Here is an 8291-nt window from a genome sequence, read left to right as displayed (position 1 = left end):
AATTGTTTTGCATAGCTGACATAAGATCACACTGATTGCACAAAACAAGGTCAGTCTGCGGAAGGAAGCTTACAAGGTCAAATGGGGCACGTTAAGGAGGCATAACCCATCACGTGGACTTTTCTGCTGTTAGAATTTTTTTCTGGTAAAAAATGCAGGTATCAGGATTCCCTGAGTCCAGCAGGTGTTAGAACAGAGGAAGACAGAGGGCGGCCTCCTGCAAAACATCCCCTACCCTTGCCAGTTTCCAATCCAGTGACCATGGGCTGGAGCATCAGGGCTACCCGCGCTCGTGCTTGGAAGCAGAAATGCCCTCAACCCCCAGTTCTCTCAGGGCCTCCGACCCACCTACCTGGGGCTCAGCCCCGGAGCCAGCGGTGGGACCAAACAGGGTCGCGCCCTGGAACACAGGGCGGGCGAAGGAGAAAAGCCCAGTTCGCAGCGCATGGGTGAGCGTCCTGCCTTTCCCAGCGGCCTTTGCCTGGCCATCATGGGCCTGCCGGAGGGGGGCCGCCCACCCGCGCCCCCGCCCCGTGCCCGCGCCTCCGCGGAGCGCAGGCGGCCTTGGTCCTGTCGCGCGGGGCACCCCTCGCGCGCTCCAGAAGCATCAGTGTCCTCCAGGCCGCCATGGGCCCGCTGCAGCTCCCACCCTGGCGCCCCTGGATTGCTGTCCCCACTCTCAGCCTTACGCCCCACTCCTTCCACCCCGAATTTTGCAGCCTCAGGACTTGAACCTCTGCTGGCTGAAGTCACTTGGGACAAAACCCGCGACAGGTTTTGGGAGCTGGACACTCCCTCCCAGGGAGGCGAGGGCGCACAGGGAAGTGTGGGGTCTGCCGCCCCCTGCCGGCCTGGCTGAGGTTTGCCTCTTGTTTCCACGCTGCCCAGCAATGTTCAATTGGAACGTTTGGAAGGCAAGGCTGAGAATAAATGCTGTTTGCAAATTCCAGAAAAGAAAAGAAAAAAATGTTGTTCTTCTGTTTAGCAAAAGGTTTTCCCAGCCAAGCCAGCACTTCTGTGGGTAGTATTTAAGTCTTGAGTGCGTCAGAGCTGTTGCCTGCAGGCGTGGTATTGCCCAAGGGGAAGCATCCAGGCTCTTGGATGAAGCAACCTTTCCACATTAAGTATGTATGGTAATCTACCAGGTCTCCTACGATTTACCCGTCATGTAAAAGGAGCAAGTCTCTGCAAAACAGGGCTTTCAAAGAGCCTTTTCAGGAGAAGAAAATGTTGGAAGAGCTGATTTGTTGCCTATTTGTTGTTCACTTTGCAACTAAAACTAATCCCATTAAAAGTATTTATGGGTATGAATGATAAATAATGAAAGGGATCAAAATAGGAATGTTTCATTCAGTTTAACCTGGCCCATGCAGTGCACTTCAAGTCCTAGACTCTGGTTTGAACTCTGCGATTTCTACCATTCCTTGGCTTTGTTTGCTTCATTGCTTGGACTTTCAGAGTTATCAGAGTTCTGTGAATACAGTAGGTGCTCCATACATGCTTATTCTGGGTACTACCATTGATGCCTGTGGTAGCGACTGCCGATGAGTGGGCTCCGGCAGCAGTGAAGCATGGGGCTGGAGGGCCTGGCTCTGGCATCCAACCCTGCTCCATCTGCCACACTAGCTGTGTGACTGTGGGGAAGTTATGAACCTCTGCTGAACTCTCCATTAGTAAGTTGAGAATGGTAGTAACAGCACCTCCCTCATAGGGCTGGAGTGAGGAGTAAATGAAATAACTTGTGTAAAGAACCTGGTATGGTGCCTAGTGTTATGTAAACTACTAATTGGACAGGGGACTAGTACCCAGAATATACAAGGAAGTCAAACATCTCAACAGCAAAAAAACAATGCAATTAAAATATGGGCAAATGATCTGAGCAGACATTTCTCAAAAGAGGGCATACAAATGCCCAACAAATATATGAAAATGTGCTCAATATCACTAATCCTCAGGGAAACGGAAATCAAAACCACTATGAGGTGTTAGTTCACCCCAGTTAGGATGGCTATTATCAGAAAGACAAAAAATAACACATGCTGGTGAGGATGCAGAGGAAAGGGGAACTTTTCTACACAGTTGGTGGGAATTTAAACTAGTACAATCTCTCTGGAGAACAATATGGAGGTTCCTCAAAAAACTACAAATAGAAGTACCATATGATCCATCAATCTTACTACTGGGCGTTTATCCAACAGAATGGAAATCATATCAAAGAGTCATCCGCAGCCCCAGGTTTATTGCAGCTCTGTTCACAATAACCAAGACATGGAATCAACCTAGTTGTCTGACCACCCATGAATGGATAAAGAAAATGTGGTATACACATACCATGGAATACTATTCAGCTATAAAAAATAATGAAATCCTATTATTCACAGCAACATGGATGAAGCTAGAGTACATTACGTTAAATAAGCCAGTAACAGAAAGGTTAACATTGCATGTTCTCATTCATTGGTGGCAGCTAAAAGAAGTTGATCTCAAGAAGTAAAAAGTAAACAGGATACTAGAGGCTGAGAAGGGTCCCAGGAAGGGAAGGATAGGGAGAGAGTTGTTAAAGGCTACAAAATTACAGTTTGTAAAGAGGAATATGTTCTAGCGTTCTACACCACTGTAGGATGTCAACAATAACGTAGTGAATAGTTTCAAATAGCTAAAAGGAGGACGTTGAATGTTCCCAACACAAATATATAATAAACGATAAACATTTGAAATGACATATATGCTAATTACCCTGATTTGATCACTATACATTATATGTATTGAAACATCTTATGTACCTTATGAAGATGCACAATTATTATTTGTTGATTAAAATTTTTTTTGAAAGCTTGATCTCATATAATTAGAGTAGAATAGTGGTTACCAGAGGCTGAGGAAGGTAGTTGGGGAGAGAAGAGAGGTTGGTCCATGGTTTCAAAATTCCAGCTGGACAGAAAGATTAAGTTCTGGTGTTCTATTACACACTAGAGTGACTATAGCTAATAATAATATATTGTATATTTCAAAATAACCAGAAGAGAGGATTTTTATTTTCTCACCACAAAGAAAGGATGAATGTTTAAAGTGATAGATATGCTGATTACTCTAATTGATCATTACACAACGTATCCATGCACTGAAACATCACACTGAACCCCATAAATATGTACAATTGCTATGTGTCAATTACAAATGAAATGAAACATTTAAAAAATAACTTAGTAAAGTGCCTAGTATATAGGCATCAATCAATCAAGTATAGATATTATTATTATTCTTCCTCCTCCCCATTGTAAATTGCAGTGCAGTGGTTAAAAGTAATCACTTAAGACCTAGATATTTGGGTTAGAACCTGGCTCTGCCAATTTCCATTGGCATACTTTGGGCAAATGAGTTTCAATGTCCTGATCTATAAGTGGTAACAAGAATAGAGAAAAATCTGGTGATTGTAGCACGGTATAGGCAATTCATAGTGCTGTTAGTGCCTGGCACAGATGGACAAGCCTACAATATATCATAGCTAGTAGCAAAACAAAAATTGTAAGGGTATATTTAGATTAGCCACCAATGCTTAATTGTTCTCTAAGGTAATAATATCTTTGTCTAATTTCACCTTTCCGATTATTTCTTAACAGTATGCTGATTGCTAGGGATTGCCAGAGTGTCTGAACTCAGTGACACCTTCCCACCTGAAGGTCAAGGGCTGTCTGCAGCCCCTAGTGGAACCCTGGTTGCCAACATCAGTCCTCCATTTAGAGCAGTTCTTGTGCAGTCTTTGATGCAAAGTAATTCTGGAAGAATTGCTTCAAGTATATTCAATGGTGATTACTACCAATTGCAACCTGGTAGGTAGAAAGGATATTCAGAGAGACCAAATGCAGTGGCCTTAGCTCCCACAGTTACCCATATATTGAAACTTGATTTTGCAAAGTAGGTCAAATGAAACTAAACAACATTTGCAATAATCAATCCATCACTGCTCGTGGACAGGCAAAGGTTCTGGAAGGGACTGGGCTTGAGGTGAATTATGGGTTGGTGCTCCCTTGCCTACAGATTATTTCAAAACAATGTCCCTACAACTTACTGAACTGGAATATCAACTCAGTAGATTCTTTCTTCTTTGGCCACTCTTAAGGGACTCAGGTACTGCTGGATTCAGAAAAGGGCTTTTATGAATTCAAGGAACCACCTTCGCTTACTGAGCTCTAACACTAAGAACCAAAGGACCTATTCTTTTATAAAGGTCAGATGATCTTTGAAAAGTGGGGGGCCCCCTTTTCTCCACAAATGACATTCTTTTCTTTTCCAAGGGCTCTGGGGCTCCCCAAGTTTGTGGCACACCCTGCCTTCAGTGGCTTGTCATGGCCTTTGGGTTAAAATGCACAATATTTAGCAAGGCAGACTCCCCTCCCCCAGCCATCTGGCCCAGGTTAGTTTCTTCTCTCATGCCTCCCCCAGTACTCCTCACTAGCTTATTCCGGTCTAACCAGGTGTCTCAGTCAGCTGGGGCTGCCGTCACAAAATACCACACAGAGGAGGTGGGGTGGTAGGGTTGGAGGTTAGACACAGACCCTTATCTCTCACGGTTTTGGAGGCTGGAAGTCCAAGATCAAGGTGTCGGCAGATGCAGTGTCTGACGAAATCTCTTTCTTTGCTTTTAGACGGCCTGACTCCTCCCTGCACCTTCACATGGCATCTCCTTGGCTTGTGCAAGGAGGGAAAGGGACGGTGTGTGTGTGTAGATTGCTGTCTTCCTCTTCCTATATGGGCACTAATCCCATCATGGGAACCACACCCTCATGACCTGATCTAACCCTTATCACCTCCAAAGGTCCTGCTTCCAAATACTAGCACATCGTGAGTCAGGGCTTCAGCATATGAATTTTGGGGGGACACAAACGTTCAGCCCATCACATCAGCGATTGCAAACTCAGTCAGCTTCAGGGGCCAGGCAGGTACAATGAATTCTTGGCGAGAGAAGGAAATTTAATATTTCAAATACAGTCCTTTGTCACTGTCACTCCAGACAGCCACACAAAACCAAGTTCACCGTCCCTCTCTCCTCTAAGTCCCCTCTCCTCCCGTACCCAGATTCAGCCCAGGGCAGCTCACACACCCCATCCCCAGCCAGGTGGGGCCAGGGCCCCTCCAACATCCCCAAGCTGGGGGTGCTTCCGGCAGGATGAGGGGCCTGGAAGCCGAGTAACTGGCCAGCCCCGAGGACAAGGTGCCCACGACGAATGACAACACCAGCAAACCAGGCCGCAGCTGATCCTCCTGAGGCTGCAGGGGTCCTGTGTTCCCACCCGTTCCCTCTGTGCGTCTCCTCATCGGGTGCAAAACCTCGACTCCCTCAGGTCTCCTGCCCCACCCCGCACCCTTCGTGCTCTGAAGATGGAGGCGCCTTGTACTTCCGGGAGGCAAAGAGCCCTGAGGGAACCTCCTTCCGTTTCCTGCAGTGAGGACAGCGGACCCCCTGTCGCCGCCCAACTCCTTTGTCCTTTCCCCGCAGGGACCACCTTTCCTCGAGTGACAGCCCCACTCTCCTCAGGAACTCACGCTTTGTAACCCCTTCTCTCTTCTCGCCATCTATGGACGCTCTCCTATGAGCCCTGAAATGCCGTCTGCACTCCCGGGGCCTCCAGCTCCTTCTCTCTTGGCTTCATGGCAGACACATTTCTTCAGAGTTACCCTAATATGCTGTTTCCATTTTGTTTCCCACTGACTCTTCAGCGGTGATGCTGTGGTCTGAATGTATCCCTCAAAATTCCCGTCTTACAAACTTTTTTTTTTTTTTTTTTTTTTTTTGAGACTGGGTCTCACTCTATCGCCCAGGCTGGAGTGCAGTGGTGCAATCTCAACTCACTGCAGCCTTGACCTCTTGGTCTCAGGTGATCCTCCCACCTCAGCCTCCCAGACAGCTAGGACTACAGGTGTGTGCTGCCACACTTGGCTAATTTTTGTATTTTTGGTACAGACAGGGTTTCCCCATGTTGCCCAGGCTGGTCTCAGACTCCTGAGCTCAAGGGATCCACTGTCTCAGCCTCCCAAATTAGGAGATTACAGTGCTCCCTGCCAGACATGGAACAGACTTAATCCCTCATGCAACAGTATTGGGAGACCGGGACTTTTGGGAATTTAGGCTGATTAATGCTGTTTTAAAGGGAGCTTGTGGGAGTGGGTTCGGGCTCTTTCACTGTCCTGCTATGTGAAGACACAATGTTCATCCTCTTACCCTCCGCCTTCTGCCACGTGAGGACACTGTAATAATTGGCACCTTGATCAGGGGCTTTGAAGCCTCCAGAACTGTGGGACGATACATTTCTGTCCTGTACGGGTTACCCAAGCTGTCATCTGCCAAATACAATCTGCCATTGGATTCATGCAAGGAAGGGGCCCTGAGCCTGAGCATTACTAGCTTCCCTGTACATTGGTCTCTATCCATAAAGGACTGTGACTCTTTGTTACAGCAGCACAGACGGGCAGAGTGGGAAGTGGCTTCTCTTCCAACTCCTCTACTGACTCTCATCGCAAACTCAGCGAGCATTTTTTCGTCCTTATCTTTCTAAAAGGACATCTTGGTAGAGTGGGGACTGGAGCTCAGACAGTGCTGGTTACTAGGGTTGGGGTGTTTCTCCAATTGATTTACAGTTGAGGCTTAGATACTGTTTTAAACTTGGGAGGAACCTCCTAACCATCTAAACACAGCCACTGATTCACCCGGTGGGCCAGAGCAGTCTGCCTGGGAGAAAAATACTGAGAGCACTCTAATGACTATTGAGGTGCAGGGATATAAAATTGAGATGGCTCTGGGCCAAGATCAATTTGTTAGAAACAGCCAGGCTTCCTGAGAGAATGTTCCATTTAGGGGAAAAGGAGGTTGGCTGTGCATGACCAGGTAGTTCTCTCCCTTGGGGTCTCTCATGAGGTTACAGTGAGATGGTGGTACAGCCACAGAAGTGGCTCCATACCACATGGCTGGCTGTGCCAAGCATTCAGAGGTCTCCCCCAACACCATGTTGTCAGGTTGGAGGGACTACTGGTTTGAGATAGAAGGTGGGACGAATGCCAAAAATCCATTCCAACCCTGCAACCACAGTGCCAGAAAGCACATCCTTCAGCATGCTTTGTGGAAGGATTGCATGTTTATGGCAGTTAAAGATTGCAACACTTTTGAGTCCCCAAAAATCTATGTGTGATTACACCCCCCGACTGAACGTGATGTGGGGCTATCCTCTGAATTAGCAGAAGCCTAACTTTCTGTGTGCAATGGCAGCCAGAGCTTATTCCTCTGGTGCCACCTGCCGTAGATATACAAGTCCCTTTACCTAACACAGACACAGTGATATTGGGAGTTCGTGCCACCACTGACTCCACTGGCCAGTGGGAGGAGACTAACCTCTGGCTCAACCTCCAGTAGAAGCAGATGTTCTTGAAGCTATTTGGGCAACAAAGTTCAAGGATTTCACCTGTGTCAATGTGGGAGAGGGAGGGATTTTAAGGGGGCACTTTTGGCAAGCTCTGGAAGGGGAAGAATTATAGAACATGAGTAAACAGAGACCAATGTACAGGGAAGCTAGCAATGCTCAGGCTCAGGGCCCCTTCCTTGCATGAATCCAATGGCAGATTGTATTTTTCAAGATGGCAGCCAAAAGACCCCAGTCATATGTACTCTTCTTATAGGGTGAGGTCCATACGCCTCTTATGGAAAGGTGGGGTCTATGTGTTCTTCCCTAGAATATGGGCAGGCTTGTGACTCTGATACGGATGGTGCTTGAGGATTTCCAGGCTAGACTGTAAAGGAGAATTAGCTTCAGCCCAATCATCTTGGAAACCAACTGCCATTCTGCTAGGAAGCCAAGACACATGGAGAAGCTCTGAGTGTTTTGGCCAATAGTCCCAGATGAGGCTCCAGCAATAGCTGGGTTCACGCATGAGATGTGAATGAGGAAGGCTTTGAGATGGTTTCAGCCCTAGCCACCATCTAACTGTAACCTCATGAGAGACTTCAAGGAAGAGAATCACGTGGCCAAGCCCAGCAGACCAGAATTGTGAGAGAAATAAAACAATTCTTATTTTAAGCCACTATGTTTTGGGGTGATTCATCCCATAGCAATATATTCATAGCAACTTCCATAGGCTAGCAATAGACAACTTCGACAGGCTGCTTCTGAGGCTCTGGAGTGGCCCTGGCAATGTGTCCATTTGGTCACTTACTTTGGTCAAGTTTGCAAAAGCACACATTTTAACTGTAATTGGCTAAAATTCTGATCTCTTTCTGCCCTGACTTGTTCTCCACCTCTTTG

Source organism: Macaca thibetana, chromosome 4 (genome assembly GCF_024542745.1).
Source record: "Macaca thibetana thibetana isolate TM-01 chromosome 4, ASM2454274v1, whole genome shotgun sequence".
Lineage (NCBI taxonomy): Eukaryota > Metazoa > Chordata > Mammalia > Primates > Cercopithecidae > Macaca > Macaca thibetana.
The sequence above is the reverse complement of the archived record's forward strand: the minus strand, read 5'-3'. Positions refer to the sequence as shown.